The sequence below is a fragment of the Sturnira hondurensis genome, unplaced genomic scaffold, assembly GCF_014824575.4.
Source record: "Sturnira hondurensis isolate 20B ecotype Veracruz unplaced genomic scaffold, ASM1482457v3 Scaffold0014384, whole genome shotgun sequence".
NCBI lineage: Eukaryota > Metazoa > Chordata > Mammalia > Chiroptera > Phyllostomidae > Sturnira > Sturnira hondurensis.
In genome coordinates this window covers 19,113,867-19,131,880 of record NW_028087015.1, presented here as the reverse complement: position 1 = coordinate 19,131,880, position 18,014 = coordinate 19,113,867, and the positions used below count along the sequence as shown (strand labels likewise).

Sequence of the window (18,014 nt, the reverse complement as noted above, 5' to 3'; positions counted from 1 at the left end):
CTTGATTTATGCCTGAGCATCAGATTCTCAGGGTTATCCCGTTTCTGACTCTGAATTGAACTCGGGGCATGGATTCTCTTTTGCCCTTTAGCTCCTACAGAAGAGAATTAGTTATTGCTAAGGAAGCTGTTAAGCCACATTTTTCTAAAAGTCATAAATATAATCACTGAAATGTCAAAATGGCCTGTGTTGTCAACATGAATATGTAGAAAGAAGCTTTTGGGAAATTTATGCCCAATGAACTAACTATCAAGTGGCCTCAGAAACTATATGTAGTTCATCAGCCTCTTCTGGTTTTCTTTTATGTTGAAAGGAGAACTTCTTAGCGCCCTCCTTTTGCTCATATGTAACGTGGCAAAGGGAGATGATCTTATACTATGTATTTTTTTAATGGAGAGCAGGACGTTTCACCCCTGACACAGAGAGCGCCCCGCTCTTCCGTGTCATCCTTCTCAAAAGGCAAGGGTCGAGCACGTTTTTGGAATCTCTTTCAACATTTATTAACCTTCTTTTTTTTTTTTAAAGAAAGCAGGCCTTAGGTTCAAGGTCATTGACAAACAGCAGCATTTAGCTAGCATTTAATAACACTTTTATTGCTTGAGGTTTCATTTTTAACTATAATTTATTTTTATTTAAAAAAAAAACACCCCCGCCCTGGCTGGTCTGTCTCAGTGGATTGAGCCCGGGCCTGTGAAGCAAGGGGTAGCCAGTTTGGTTCCCAGCCAGGGCACATGCCCGGGTTGCGGGCCAGGTCCCCAGTGGGGGACACATGAAAGGCAACCACACATGGATGTTTCTCTCCCACTTTTTCTCCTTCCCTTCCCCTCTCTCTAAAAATAAATAAATAGAATATTTAAAAAAAACATCCTCTATTTCTGGCAAGTAATACTCATTTTCCAAGTAAGGCAATGTTGGAATATTTGGTTTCCAAACAGTGATTTAAGTTTACTTTAGAAAAATACTGAGTGAATGAAAATCAGGATGGCATCTGTAAGTGTCTTAAGTCCAGGAAACGCTGTTTGGGTGGAAAGAACAGGGAAGAAGATGTGTGAGTTGGACTCCTGTCTGCTCTACCATGTGCAGCTGCATCCCCTGAGGCAAGCTGATGAGCCCTCATGAGCCACAGGCTCCCCTTTTGTAAATGGGAAACAGTTCCACGTACTTCTCAGAGTCGTTGGGTGAAATCTGTAGAAAGGGACACGGTCGGTGGAGGCATTCAAGAACAATCGTACAATCTCGCTGAGAACGTTGTGGGCCAGAAATTCCGTGCTCTCCTGCTACAGGGCTATGTTTTTAAGCACATGGCATTCTGGGTCCCCTGGAATAGTCCCATCTTTGTAAGTTTCTTACATTGTCTCCAAAAACTTCTGCAATGTTTTTCACATCAGCAGGAGGGGTTGGGGGGAAGGAGGTGGTGGAATAAAAATAAAAATCCATCATTAGAGCACAGTGTAATAACTCTGGGTGAACAATATATGGTCATTGCACCTACTGGTAAATGAATGTTGTAACTGTGAAAGCCTTTTCTCACAGTTTATTTAATAAAATATGTTTTTTCCTACAACGCGGTGCACTGTTCTCTCTGAAGTTTCGAGTGTTCCTTTCGCAGAACCGTTGTCTCTTGTGCTTCTCCTTTCTCCTCCTCGGGTGTTGTTAGCTCACCTTCATTGTGGTGCATCACTTACCCACACACTGGTGTTCCCCAGGGTTTTCATCCTTTACTCTTCTCTGTTAGCCTCTGGCCTCCCCCTGGGTGGGCTCTTGGCCTCACATGGCTTCTGCAACTGCTTGTATGCTGATGACTCCCGAATCTCGATTTCCCGTACAGACCACTCTCTCTCCCCATTTCTGTGTGTCTCGCAGACATTGAACACATGCATCCAAGTGCCTGCTGGACCAGTGTTGTCTGCTAGGATAGCCACTAGCTAGGTGTGGCTATTGGAAATTAGATTTATTAAAATGAAACCAACAGTTCAGATCCTCAGGTGCACTGGCCACATTTCAGGAGCTCATTGCCACAGAGGGCCAGTGCCTGCTGTGCTAGATAGCACATATAGACAGATTCCACCTCTGGAAAGATTCTACTGGACAATCCTATACCAGCCCTTCCCCCACAGATGTATGGGATGCATGTCCAATATGACATATCCAAGGCTGGCTGTATCCATATATTCTGCAAAACAATCTTCTTTCTTACACTGTGTTAGTGGTATTGCCATTCGTCAAGTCTCCCTTTCTAAGCTACACAACCTGGGAATTACCTCGAACCCTGTGTATTTCTGACCAGTTGCCAAGTTCTTTACTTCGATCAGTTTATAGACCTAATGTTCTCCTCCCTCCTCTGTCTCTGCTGTTACCACTCCAGTTCAAGTTAGCATCATCTCTCTCTCAACCACTTAACTGAGATTCCCGACTTTGAGTTTCCTTCCCAACCGTCTACCACTCTCACACAACCTCCGTCCTGTATTCAGAGAACGCTTTCTAAATTATGATCCAATTTCCTTGCACCAATACCTGGAGTGGTTCACGGTTTTGTTGTGGGTTGAATTGTGTCCACCACAACAATCTGTTCAAGTCCTAATCCCGGGTGCCTGTGAATGTGACCTTATTTGGAAAGAAGGTCTTTGAAAATGTAATTAAGTTAAATTAAAGTCATATGTGATTCAGGTGGTTCCTAATCCACTATGTCTGGTGTCCGTATGGGAGGAGAAGGCAGAAACACAGAAACACACACACCGAGGTTGGAAGGTAGTTCGAGGAGGGAGGCAGAGGCTGGACTTACGTTGCCCCAAGGAATGTCTGGGGGTCACCCAGAGCTGAAAGAGGCAAGAGAGTACCCTCATATCCCTGCCTACACCTTGATTTCAGGCCACTAGCCTCCAAAGCGGTGAGACAATAAACTGTTATTTTAGGCGACCTGATTCGTGTTACTTTATAACAGTAGCCCCCAGAAGCCAATATACTTCATTTCACACCTTTTTTCTTGAATGCTTCCTATATGCCAGACATTGTACCTAGGGAATAAAATGCAACTTTTTAGACTGTGTAGGAGACCTTCCCCCACAATTCACAATCAGAGCACCTGCTGATGCTGTTCCCCTGGCCTAGGATGTCTATTCCTCCAGACTAACTGGTTGATGCTCAGTCCTTGCTCAGGTCCCAGGTAGGAGGTCAGCTTCTCTGTTAGGACTTCCCAGAAACACCCAGGCTGAATTATTCCGTTACTATTGGTGTTTCCATTGAATTCAAATATGTCAGCATCACAGCCCTTTTCACATAGTGTCTCTCCCCTGACTAGACTGAGACTTGAGGTCAGGTGCTGTCTTGTTCGTGTCTAATCAGTCCAGAGTCTTACCTGGACTCAGCCACCCAGAGAACGTTCAACTAATGCACGGAAGAGAATGAACCAAAGAGAATGCACGATGCTTGGTCCTGCAGCAAATCCTTTTCAGGAACCACTTCGAGGAACCACTTGGAACCAGATGCTTCACGTTGAAGAAGTTGAAACATCTCAGTGCTTCATCAACATTTTATTTTTAGGTCTTTTTTCTCTCTTCCCCTGCACTTAATTTAGGCTGAAAGTAGTACATACACTTAGTTCAATAAGATTAGTCTCCTCAGAGGGTATTTGAAAAACACATGCACACACAAAAACAATCTCTTGCAGCAATATCATCAGCCAAAGTGGCTCAGAGCCAAGTTCCTGGAGCTTCTGCTCGAGTTACACCTGCTGTGGTAGATTACCTACATCACCGTTCACTCTTAATAACAATAAAACGTGAAAATGCACGATAAATAAAAAAGAATAGCGCTTCTACATTAGCCTAGACTTTTAGACTCTTTCTGTTTAAATTTATACCTAAGATGGAACAGGGACTCTCTCTCCCCCTCCCCAGAACTGATTCACGCATCAGTCGTGGCGGTCAGAACTGGCTTTTCTATCACAGTGCAGGAGAGACGGTAGTGTGTACGCACTGTCCTCCAGAGAGCTCACAGACGGCTTTGCAAAACTGGGGAAGTGAGCCAGCTCTTGTCTTGACCAGAGAAGAAACATAGATTTTTGTGAAAAGATTTGCAATCTATAATTTCCAACCTTCAAGTTGCATTTTACATGGCGCCTTAATTATTTTCTATCTTCAATTGTCAGATAGAGCTTTTGCCTTATTTCCCCATGAATAGTTAGGAAATTCCAGCTTTGTATCCTTCAAAGCACAATACCGAGTACAGTATTGAATTTAGATTCCATAAAGAGAAAGTCATAAATTTTCAGTTCACAGCAGCAGCAGGCCCACAGGGAATGGCTGTCCATCTCACAAATTCAGCTTTTTAGGAAGAAAAAAAGAAATTGCAGTAAACTTATAAACATGTAGAAGATCAATAATTAATCAGAATGTTCTTAAAGCACAGAAAATCCTTGATTTCCTTAGCTATTTGAAAATGTAATCCACCATTGTTTAAATAATTTACAATAATTTCTTTTAGTGTAAAATATGTATAAAGCATTTATTATCTACCAGACACTGTTCTAAGTACTGTATAAATATTGACTCATAAATACAATACCCTATTGTCATTTTTAAATACTTGAGAAAGCCAATGACCAAATGATGTAGAGAACATTTTATTGTCTCTATATTACCAAAAGGAAAAGGTAACAACTAAAGGAACTTAGTACGTTTAAAATTGCTTTATTTACCTGCTGAGAATCTCGATATCCTGGTGGGTGGATGGACCCCTTTCACTGACTTGGCACACATTTTGCATGGGGGGTCCTCTAGGCCTGTTACGGTCCAAGTTCATGATCTCTTCTTGAGAGACCCCACGGCTACCCCAGACCCACTATTCGGAAGCACGAAAACTGACTTTCTCGGGCTGCCAGCTTTGGAGACAGGACTTTACATGGCTGGCTCACATGGCCCCAGTTTGGACGATTTCACTTTCCAAAACTTAAATCACATTTTTTAAAGGAAGCCATCATTTCAAAGGAAAATTAATAATAATGACCTTTTGGAAATTCGGCTGCAGAATAAAATTTAAGCAAAGTGAAATACTTCTGAGGAAGCCTCCCATACCCACTGCATAATTATGTCTCCGTAGAACTAGGGCCTTTCATCACCTTGCCAGTTCACCCATGTCTCAACCAGTCCGTAATTTCTGTGTCATGTATTTCTCTTTAGGAAGATAGCTATACATTTATATTTATTGAATATATGTCTTAACACCATTTGGGTCAAGATTTTGAAAAAGCAAACCTAAAGCTTATCTCCCAATCAGAGCAGGTGGCACTACTCAGTGCTTAAAACTCTCACTTAGTCCCAAAGTCACTCAAAAAAGTGATCCTTGGAATGGAAGGGGTGAAGTCTACATGTGATACAATGGAGACAATCTCTACTTAGGATTGTTTTCTGGACCACCTGTGCTTTTAGTTTTTACCCAAAATTTGAGATTTATACTAAGTCCTAAAACAAAGTAAATGGTAGATTCTGGTTCATCATTTATATAGATACACTTGACTCCCCTCATCCCTGGAGGATGTGTTCCAAGACCCTCAGTGGATTTCGAAAACCAAGGACAGCACTGAACTCTCTCCATACTGTGTTTTTCTTAAACATATGGGATAAAGTTCAGTTTATAAATGAGGCACAGTATGAGATGAACAACGATAATGGATAGTAAGATAAAACAACTATTATAACAACAACTGTTCCAAAAGTTACATGCATGTGGTTTCTCTTTCTGGCTACCAATTTGATAACTGAGATGAGTGTACACTGCGTGGAGACGCTGGGCAAAGCGGTGGTTCCCGTTGCAGGTAGGAGGCAGCAGGACTGCATGAGATTGCATCGTGCTACCCAGGTTGGCGCACCATTTAAAAACACGTATTGCTTATTTCTGGAATTTTCCATTTAATATCTTTGGGCCATGATTGATCATGGGTAATGAAAAATGTGGCAATGGAAAGTGTGCATAAGGGGATAGACATTACTGTATATCATTCACTAGAATGTTTACTATTGAGTAGGTAACAGATCTTGGAAGGTGCAGTTTGATCTTGTGACATGGGTCAGGCAGGGTGCGGGGGCTGATGAGCACCTGAGGAGGGGCGCTCATCCCCTCCCCCCATCCTGCCCTCTTCATTCTTTCCTCTGCTTCCCCAGCCCTGCGCTCCTTGGTGGGCCACTTGGTTTGCCTTCATGAGTTTAGAGCTGAACTTAAAATACTTCATTTTCCCGTAAAATGTTAACACTCTGACATTTATATTCTGGGCTTGAAGTTTTCCTTAAAATTTTTTGTTGTTATATTTTTTTCATTTGGTTTTAAAGTATCTCTATTAAATTAGTGAAATCAAAGATTACCAAAGATGAGAAAAACATTTTCAGTTCAGTCTTCAAAGGTTGACTAGATAGAAGCCTTGGGGCAGAAACTGTTTTGGTTCATTCAATATAAACTGTCTTAATAGATATTCCGTAATCTGGGCCAGATTATTTGCAGACTGGCCTCAAAGCACAAAGTCAGTCCTTTCTGATTAAAAAAAAAAAACTAAATCTCTTATAATGGTTCAAGAAGGGAAAATAAGATGAAAACAGCACCTTAATTTTCAATTTTAAAGAGAAATTTCAATGCTTTATTGTTTTGGAATTAATTGTGGGTCATTTTGAACAACAACAAAAAGCATGATTTATAGCTAAAAGATTGCTTTGTTTGCTTCATGGATTAGGCAAATAAAAAGATGATTACAACAACATTTTGCAAAATCGTCAATTTAGCTTTTTTGGCCATGTCAAGAGCCTTAGGAAATAATATAGCCGAATACCCAGCGATTGATTGACTGTTATAATACTTCAGTACAGCTCGGAGTAGCATAAGCTGCAAAGATGTGGTAGATATTGGTATTTCACATTCCTCTTTAGCCAGTCATGTTAACTAAAGGACATTCTTTTTCTCATTATTAAAAAAGTAGTCCACATAAATATAGTGAAATAGTTATGAAATAGAGATTTTATTTTCTTGGGGAATATTTAGGAACATCTTGACCAAAATTAATGTACAAGTGAGCAAATGTGTAGTCGTTAATGAGCTTCTTTTTGTNTGGCCATGTCAAGAGCCTTAGGAAATAATATAGCCGAATACCCAGCGATTGATTGACTGGTATAATACTTCAGTACAGCTCAGAGTAGCATAAGCTGCAAGGATGTGGTAGATATTGGTATTTCACATTCCTCTTTAGCCAGTCATGTTAACTAAAGGACATTCCTTTTCTCATTATTAAAAAAGTAGTCCACATAAATATAGTGAAATAGTTATGAAATAGAGATTTTATTTTCTTGGGGAATATTTAGGAACATCTTGACCAAAATTAATGTACAAGTGAGCAAATGTGTAGTCGTTAATGAGCTTCTTTTTGTACCTTACATTCCTGAAAATAATTTTGAACTTTGACCAGAGCTATCCTTTATCCCTGGAAATAGTTTTATTACTTCTTACAATTTTAGTGTGTGAAGATCAAAATAAAATTAGAAGTAACCCATCGCAACCATAATCCAACTAAGAGTTAATCATAGCAAGGAACCTTGTTTTTGCTACAAAATCCACAAAGTCTTGGTTTATCATTAATTTTTTTAGAGTCTGCCATTGAGGCATAATGAAAATAGCAAACAAAGAGCATTGTGTCTGCACATCAGCACTACGAGTTTTGTATGTTTTAATTGTGAACAAGTACATAGAATATGAGAAAAATGTTTGCTGCAATTTACATTAGACTAATAGATAACCCAGTATAAATAAGATGGCTCACATCTTAGAAATGTATATATCAAAACACAAGAATACATGTTTAAAGCAAAGTAGCCATGAAAAATAATGCCTGAAGTAGGTCCATGACTTTAATAATAAAAATTTTAATTATAAATACAATAGAAAACTCTGAAAATTTTGATATATTAATGCATTGTACCTTGAAATATAAGATATACCAAGGGTGTTGTATTTCAAAGTGCCAACCTTAAACAAAAAAAAATTGTTCCAATGCTTCCCTTCTTTTTTCATAGACTTTAAAAATATAGTCTCCAAAAGTTAAAGAGAAAGCCATTACCCAGACTTCTGATTCCTAAATTCTGAAAAGGCAGAGGATAGCAGTATTTATTCTACTGCCCCTGTGCTAGACCTCCTTGAATGAATTAGACGCACTTTGACCTCTAACCTGTTTTTAAAAAATTGAATTGGATGGGAAATTAAAAAAAAAACACCACTCAGGCAGTTGCTTCATCGTGAAGTTTTATAATAACCTTTAAAGGAGGTTCCCCCAACATATCTATTAATGTTTCTATCTTTCTAAACTAAGAGTTAAATCATGAATAAATAAGCCATCTGAATAAATTCTGGGTTACCCTACCCCCTTTGTATTTTTTCTTGAAGATAAGGAAGCATTCTTGCTAGTCAGCAATAACCCGGCTCCATGTGGACAGAAAAGGATAAAACCACACCAGCTAAGAGGGTGTTATTTATTGTTCTGGAGAGAAGTGTGTCAGAATAGTGAAGGATGAGCCTAATCAGGTTTTTGGGTGTTTACACCTAAGCACCCTGCTCCCAACTCCGGTGTTTAATGGTCTGCGCCCAGTGTGTAAATCTGCGGGGAAAGTGTGATGGGGGTGGGAAATCAGAGAACAGCCTCAGGCAGGCTTCCTTTGTTGGAATCCTTCAACTAAAGAGTTTAGAGTCAGATCTTTAGGGAAAAAAGCATTTCCTTTCCTTGACGGTCCCGCTTTCCACTCATTTATTTCTGAAATGTTGTAAAACATCCTTTGAAATGGCCTCTACCCCTCAGTGTATTCCTAAAGCTTATCTGGCTTTTAACCTGCTTGGTTTTCTTCGGAGCTACCGCCCCTGCTCAGAGTGCCATCGCTGTGCCTCTTCTCCCAGCACTTCTGCCAAAAAGCTTTTGAGCCTGGACATTTGGTGGGCCAGACAGCAGTCCATCCTGCAGGACTTGCTCTGCCCCGATCGCCCAGACCACAGGTGTCGAACACAAGGCCTGCAGGTTGAACCTGGCCCTTCAACTTGTTTTATAGGGCTCGGTACCTGGTTTCTCCCCTGAGGCAGCACTGAGCTCTCACTTAACTGTTAAGAAGCAGTTACATTTATGCAGTCTTAAAATTACATTCGGCCCTTTGAAGGCAACTGCAAGGCTGATGTGGCCCCCAGTGAAAGCGAGTTTGACACCCCTGGCCTAGACCTACCACTTGAAACCTTCTCAATCAACATTATCACAACTCTGCTGAGGGGCTATACTGTGCCCAACTAGAGATCAGAAGGGCAAGGCACTGAAGCAATGTCTGAAGGACTAGCAATGACAACATGGTGTGGATTTCCAAGGACAGCTCCAAGTAATTTCCAAGTAATTTTCCAAGTAATTTCTCCAAGTTCGGGAAACTTGGTGAAAGAGCTGTACTGAATTGCTGCCTCCTGAACTATACCAAGCCAACCTGAAAACATTCTGGGGTGGGGAGCAGGGGCGCTAAAAAGATAGCTGGCAAATTCTCATTTAAAGAGTAAGCACTCCACTCCAGTGTGGGACGCTGTGAATACCCACATCATTAATTACAACATACTTTGGGATTATAAGAGCAGATGGAAGTAGTATATCTCATGTGGAAAGCTGGGTTGGAGCAACTTTCTCAAGTCATCTGGACACATTTTTCTTTTAATCAAAGCACTGACTTCTTCCTTGTATATTATTCAGTTGTCTTCTGTCAACATGATGGCAGCAAATGGTGAAAATGTGCTGGCTCAAAACATTCAGCCATTTAGATAATAATTGTGTAAACATGGATGCGATGGTGGGCACTTTCTGCAGTGAGGACATTAAGAGCTCTGGGACTTTGCATGTTGGGGCATCTGTGCCTTCTAAGGAAAACAAACTGATAACTTCATAACTTTAAACATCCTGTACTGTCCCAAATATTAAACATATGCTCTAAGGGGGAGAAAAGCACATGTGGAAGCAAGACAACAAATATAAAACTGTCACTGTGTACTCTGCAGGCTCGGAGAGGTGGCTAGGAGTGACAAGATGGGAGGCGGCCGCACGGGACTTTTCCCATTCAGAAAACTGGACAAGAGTGGAGAAGCATGGTCCCTGGGGTGGAGCACTTTGGGGTCCTAATTAAATGACGTTTTCTGGTCTTCCTATAATCACATTCCTTTGATAGTCTACAAAAGGCAAGTGAACTCTTTCCTGAAGGGTCAGGTTCAATCCCCTATGCATTTGCATTCTAAAATGAGTGAGAGTAACCCCACACAATAAGCCTCTACAATTCACAGCAAGGCATGGCAATTACACGCAGCTTCCATGTCATTCAGAATGCAAAGCTAATCATTTACAAAGTCATGGCTGAGTAGTCGGTACCCGGGGCTGGGTAGGACTGAAAAGTCCTTCTGGAGATGGGAGAATGATCCAGGCCTTGGTTCTACTCAAAAAGGGTAACACATTGTGTGAAAGTTTGTAATATGACCTAACTGAATTTATCAGCTTCTTGCTTGCTCTACCGTTCTGTGATTCACTTTGGAAAAATATTGTGGGGAAATAAATTATGACTTACTAATTAAAAACAACAATAACAACAAAGCAGTAAGAGAGGGAATATTGGTTCCTCTTGGCCTCATTATGCAGTAAATTGTGTGGTAGAGTACATGGCTTTTAGAAACTCAAGTGGCCACCAAAAACTCTATTTCTGGAGTGGCCACTACGGAACCTGGTCCTGATTTTTATGATTTTTTTTGAAGTTGAGTAGGTTTCTACTTGATACTTTATGAAAGGATTTAGATTTTAATTAGAATCCAGGGGTTTCTCCCTTGTAAAGATTCCTAATTTCAATTGAGCCCTTTGCACAAGTTATTCACCTAATTCACCTTTGGATTGTGAAGTAAAATTGTTCTGAAGAAAACTAGAAGTCTACTAATTGGGCCCATGGATGCAGATGCTGATAAATATTATGAGAAGTTATTGTAAGAGTGATTTTCTCCTTCTTTGAACCAAATTGTTTACATTTTCATGCTTCAATTTCTATAATCACGGGCTTGTTTTTTTAAATTGGTTCATTTATTATTTGATTGGGAATATGCGTGGTATATTCCAATGTTTTCTCATAAGATTCTAGAGTTTATACATTTGATTTATTTTCATATGTTGCCTTGACTCCAATAGCGGAACCACAATAACTAGTTTTCTGGGAATTATAAAGTATTTCACGTAGAAGGTAATAAGATTCTGATTCAGAGGACGGGATGCTCTCTCTTACTGTCTCCACCTGCCTGTTTCTCTCTCCAAGGCTGGCTTGGCTGCTAGCACCATGAACAGACCTGACGGGCCCGAACACCAAAAAATCAGAATTCCCTTCTTTCTTTGCAATTCTTCAGGACAGATCTTAACGCAGTGGTGCAGGGCCAGCTGTCTGAGAAAGGACTGGGTTGTTGGTTTAGGAACATGGTGAGGATGGCTTCCCTTTTCTGTCCTCAGTAATGGGTTCCTGTGTTTAGAGATGCCCCCCAGTGACCTCAAGTTAAAATGACAATGTCTCTGGAACAGATAAATGCAAAGTACTAACAATCAATGATTGCTTCGTGTGAATAAACTGATTATATTTTTATGGGCATAGATGACATGATGTTTTCCGTGAGAAGAGTCACTCTCTGAAAGTTCTAATAGCCAGTTAATGTTTCCATCCCCACAGGAAAGTGGCTTTTGAGTTCATATATCATACTTTCTACCATTTTCTGTAATTCTCAGTACCAGGGGCAAATTCCTACATAAAAGGCCCTGAAACAATACTTGGTGACATTTCCTTAGGGGTGTACCTTTAAAATAGAATTAAAGATTAATTTTTATTCTTGTCATTACCATCAATGTTCTTAGAGCAATAAGCCTACTCAAAGCTCCATCCCTTACCAATTACAACTATAGGAAGATTCTTATGGGCTCTTGCTAGTTTTTCTTCCTATAAATAAGCTCTTGCTTATTTATCATGTTGTTTTTTGTTCCTCTTTCTCTTTAGGTCTCTCAGTAGCTGCTGACGGTGCCGGACTGCATGGCTTCCTCTTCCAGGCTTGTCTGTCTAATACACAGATATGGCTGCTTTCTATGTCTTCAGAATTGCCGGAGCAAAACCAGGGTTTTTGCAATTATTTTAATAAGCAGAACCCTTGAGACATAAGAGTATTTTGAAACATTTAAATTAAAAATACTGTGTGGTTGATAGCATGATTGATATATTATGTATGTATATATATCCTACATACATATATATATATATCCTACCCAATTTATGTATATAAAGATATATACACACTCTCATATACTTAAGAATACATGTGTTCTTACTTTTGAATGTGCTATGAATTATTCAGTCCTCTTCAAAAAGAAGATCAAACAAAAAAATCCCTATAAGAGACAGAAATAGCTGGCCAAAAATAAATACTTGATAGGAAATGAGCAGGTGCCGCGCAGTGACTTCCCGGCTGAGACGGAACGTAAACAGAGGACCTGCCCTGCAGATACACGTGACGTCGAGCAGGTTCACGGTAAGTCCTCAGCTGCAGCCCTTCTGCAGGTGTAGTGCAGTGGGAGGGCCGAGAATACACTGAGTTTTATCCAGGCGTCTGTGGAAACTATTTCAGGTGGGGCGCTAAATCTACTGACACAGATTTTTAGCCTGAGGCTGAAATCTAAATTTTACTATGAAAATACTTTTCACATAGCTTCGCCCAAGGACAGTTTTGTTGGAATCAATGCATGAATGTCCTTTGAGAATGGTGAGTGCTCAAGTCAGACTCCTCATTTCTCTCATCTTCTGACGGACACACAGGGTCTCTTCCTCTTTTCCTCTCTCCGTCACACACATAAACCTTACGGATCTGTCAGTCAGTCTGGCTGCTGGCTGGCATGGGTCTACCACCAGAAATAATGGCTGGCTTTACAGATTACTGTTGCTTATGGCTTTGCCTTCATGTCTTCAAGTAAATTGACAGAATTTCCTAAGTAGATGGGGAGAAAGGAGGCCAAGCCATTTCTCCTCCACCAGAGTTAGGCCGCTGATGGGTTCACTGCTGCCTGGGCAAATGTTCTAGCTCGTGAGGTTCCTGGCTGTGGCTGCAACACAGGTTTCAGTCTTTTCTGCTCCCACTTCCCATGGTGGAACCCACCTCCAGAAAACGGGGCTACTCACTGTTTCTGGGAGCATGATCTAAGCTCTCTCCCACCCAGGTTGTCCCCTCTTCCTTCATGTGAATTTATGTTGTTTTAAATTTTTTTCAGGCTTGATTCGAGTATTGTCTATTTCAGGAACTACTGCCTGGGTCCATCAGCCTATGATGCACCATTACAGCACTTTCCATCTTCATTAAGGCATTTCTTTTTTTTTTTTTAAAGATTTTATTTATTTATTTATTTATCTTTAGAGGGGAAGGAGAGAGGGAGAGAAACATCAATGTATGGTTGCCTTTTTTGTGTCCCCTGCTGGTAGTTAGCCTGCAAGGAACCAGCCTGCAACCCAGGTATGTGCCCTGACTGGGAATCGAACCGTGATTGTCTGGTTCGCAGGCCCGCGCTCAATCCACTGAGCTACGCCAGCCAGGGCTCCATTAAGGCATTTCTTTACCTTCCTATTTTTTAGGCTGTAATCTCCATGATGATTGGTACCCTGATTATCTTCCTCATAACTATTTTCCTAGCATCTTACAGCAGTGCCTCATTCTTAATAGGTATTCAATAAGTATTTGCTGACTAATAAATATGTATTATTTGCTTAATAAATGGGACGAGTAAAGGCTTTAGGTTTAGCTGAAGTCTTTCTTTTTATCTCTTGCAAGATGAGCGATTGCACAGAAGACTTTAATACATATAGTTTTTGAATTTATTAGTCCCTCAGAAATATTTGTCAAATTAGAAAAAATTGCATTTTCACATGATAGTGCATAAAGCACTTTTAGGTGTAGTCCTGTTATGAAGACTTTAGTGCCTTGCTGTGGGCAAGTTAGGTGCTTTTCATTTCTTACATTGAGTTCCTGAGGCCTACAGAGAAACAGCAACTAGCAGCCCTGGGATAGGACAGCGTCTTCTGGTGTTTGTCAACAACAGCAGGTGGCAGAGTAAGCTGTCCAGGAAATCTGTATTTCAAAGAGTCCGAGGAGGAAGCAACTGGCAGGAGTTGTTGCTCCATTAGTCGGCAGGCACACGGCTGCAGAACTGGGGTCCCATGCCTCTCATGATTCTCCATAGCCCGGGTGAACAGATTGGCTTGAAGGTCCATGATCGTCACAATAGGTGAGATTCTCTCATCCTATTGCTGGAGCTATGAGATAGGTAATTTCAGAGGCTATTTTGCCCACCCTAGGCTCTCAGGAGACTCAGATGGTTTAAATCCCAACTTTACAATTAGCCTGGGACTTCAAAATATGAAAAGGCGCCTCAAACATCAGAACCGGATGATCATTCGTATAGACCATGAAATTTCAAGGATCCCAGGGAGCTAAGTTGCAATGTTTGCAAATGAAACATCCACGAAAGTGCAATGCATCCAGCTTATATCTAGCACCTTCCTTCCTTACTACACTTTAACTTGACATTGTTTTTCTTTTCCTGGAAAAAATTTTAAGGATTTTCAAAAGCTCTATGTGAGAGTTTCAGTGTGTGTGTGTGTGTGTGTGTGTGTGTGTCTGTGTGTGTTTAACTGTGTGCCAACCTCTGCTAGACTGCAAGCTCAAAGGACTTCATCTAACTTTGGTTTCCTGACGGGTCTCCAGCTCCTACAACAGATTGAGCTGACACAAAATATGTGCTTAAAAATATGTGTTGAGTGGATGGATTCTAAAATATAGAAAACTATATGCAGGATTTTTCTGTCTTTCCAAGATTTTAAATGGTAAAGGCAGTGACTCAATATCAATGGAGACCACTCTGATCTGTGCAGTCACGGGCAAAGCAGATGTGTGGTCCTTAGTTCCTTCTAGCTTGATACCTGTGTTGTTGGCTAGAGAGCTGTTTCATGCCTGGGGCACATAAAATAAAAAAAAATAAATGAAATAATTGGTATGTCTCTGACATGAGCAAGAACTTGAAGATACTTAAAGATTCTACTTTTCTGATGTAGCTGAGTGCATGTGGTAAAATTGGGGAGTGATGAATTACTCAATGCCATTGCAGGTCTTTTCAAATGCACTACATCTCAGTTGAAGTATCTAAATGGTAATAGGTTATAGCAAAACCATATAAAACAGGGTAGATTGTGCAGACAAATTAGTAGTAATAATATAGCTGCAATTAAGCTTGATTTTTCTCCCCACAGATTATAGGTTTTAGCATTTCTTAGATTTTTCTAATAGTGGAGATTATTTTTAAATATACCTCTAGCAAGTAATTTTATTTTCTCTAAAATATTACCAAATTTTTAATAAGAAATAAGCTATTAAATCCCTGATCTCCTTAAGAATTTGTTTATAGCACGTAGTTTACATACTGAAAGGTAAGGTGAATAAGCCAAAATTCTTGTTGAAGTCTCACATGGATTTCCATTTCCAGATCATCTTCAGAGGATACTGAAGTTGACCTTTATCTCTTTCCTTGAAAAGAGATAATGAAACCTGACATTCCCAAGAATTTTGTCCACTATAAAGTCAGCATTATGAGAAATCTTCCTCAGGTTATGATTGGTCCACCTTCCTCCCACTTCATTTCTTAAATTGGCATGGTCGAATTTTTGTTTATTGTTTGACTTTGCAAGTCTTCCCCTTGGTTTTTATGTGGGGGAGGCTAATGAATAATCATGTGTTTGTGGAAGGAAAGACTAAATGCACCCTGGAGGTTGAGATGCTCACGGCACAGAGCTGTGCACCTGCAGAAATTTACAAGCGCTCTGTTTAGTGCAGGGATTCTCACACTTGACTGTGCAGTGGAATTACTTGGAGAGTTTTAAAAAACAACAGTGATGCCTGGATCGTACCTCCCGAGACTGTGATTTAATTGGTTTGGGATACATCCTAGGCACTAGAGGTTTTCAAATCTCCTGGGTGTTCTAGCACGGGAAGGGGTTGAAGAACCAGTGATTTAGAGAATGTGAACATCACCGGCATGTAGTTAACATGCCGTTAACAAGCAGGTTTCAGCTGCTTCAGGTCACATGTGGCTTCTGCTGCCTTAACTCTAAANGTTTAGTGCAGGGATTCTCACACTTGACTGTGCAGTGGAATTACTTGGAGAGTTTTAAAAAACGACAGTGATGCCTGGATCGTACCTCCCGAGACTGTGATTTAATTGGTTTGGGATACATCCTAGGCACTAGAGGTTTTGAAATCTCCTGGGTGTTCTAGCACGGGAAGGGGTTGAAGAACCAGTGATTTAGAGAATGTGAACATCACCGGCATGTAGTTAACATGCCGTTAACAAGCAGGTTTCAGCTGCTTCAGGTCACATGTGGCTTCTGCTGCCTTAACTCTAAACACCATCGGTGCTCTCATATCCCCTCACTTTGGATCATTAGGAAAATTCCTGTTGCCCGGTGTTTTTTTTTAAGAAATAAGAGCTTCTGCTTTTCAATGAAGAGGACAAGCCTCCTGATCAACCTCACAAGGAAGAATCTTATCTTAACCTCAGGTAGGTCTGTTTGGGGCTGCATCAAGAAGGTTGGACAGAACACCTTGAGGAATAAACACTTGGCCTGTTAATCTTCAGCCATTAACAACCACAGGGGAGGGTTTTCATTGGCTCGTAGCCTGCTATTGATAAAGTCCATAGTGTCTGGTACCACCTATTGTCCCTGGGAGGGTACTGATATACCCTCTCCACCCACTTTTCTCTTCTGCTTGTTTGCCTACCTAGACTTGTCATGACTGCCTGTCACGTAGAGAAAGCAGGCCACGTGCACAAACAGGCATGGACAGAGAGGGAGGTCTAAACAAGGGAAGGAGCTTCCGTATTGCCTGGACTCTAGGCTTCAGAAAAGATCAAAACCAAGTTTGTCCTTTTGCATGAAATAGAGGGAAATTTGCACGAGTGGTAAAATGAACACCAAGAGTAAGGGGCAGAAGGTTATTTGTCTTGGACTTCATCATTTTTACTAGGAATTTTCCAAGCTTGACCAAGTAGTTCTCTTAAGAACTTAATAGTTTAAAAATGTCACCATGCTAAAGTTAAAATCATGGCAAAAACTCAACGGTTTCAGGAAGGGTGTTTGTATTAGCAATTTTAAGTGGAATATATAGGCGGGTCACAGTAACCACTTCAGCAGAATTTGGAAGGCAAAATTAATAGGTATGGATAAGTTCCCGGATGATAATGCAACATAAATTAGATTTAGTTACTATGAATGCACTTTATGAAATCCTTTTAAATTGGCCTCTCAGATTGTCCAGCCACGGGGTTTTGATTTAGGACAAGAGTCCAGGGACATCTGGAGCTGTGGCACCATAATGATGTCACATACGAGGAGGCTCAACTGTGGAGTTTGGTGTCCAGGTGCCTGGAGGAGCAGGTGGGTGCTCAGCGGGAAAGCAGGGCAGCCATCGAAGACTCGGAGTCTCAGAATATGTCACCATTTGCTTTTCGGCATTGGCATTTCCCCCTCTTTCCACTGGAAAAACACATAAGTATTTCAAATAGTTTCACAGACACTAACACACAGTCAATCCTCCTGAGTTTACCAAAATAACTGCATGCAATCCATCTGAATTCCCACGAAAGTGCTATTTTATGCACGATTGTAAGCAGATTCCAGAGTGACAACTGTCATGAGAGGCAGAGTTAGTGTCATACTGAGTGTGTTTAGGATGGTACTTATTAGCTCACTACCTTCGGGGAGACCCCTAAACAAAGCTAGGAAATGCACGTGGTCAATATTTACATTTGCTAGACACATTGGGGTGGTTTGGAGTCATTTCCAACAACAGCTGTGCAAACGGTTGATGTTGTGGTACATTCTCAGACTTAACTCTCCATTTGGCAATTCCTACATATGTCCAAACACTGA

At 40.7% G+C, this 18,014-nt stretch overlaps 1 protein-coding gene across 1 annotated transcript in view; it reads right to left on the bottom strand.

The window, feature by feature from the left end:
• The window catches only part of FBXL7 (F-box and leucine rich repeat protein 7), a 344,099-nt gene that overhangs the window by 17,608 nt on the left and 308,477 nt on the right, over positions 1-18,014 (bottom strand). The window lies entirely within an intron of this gene.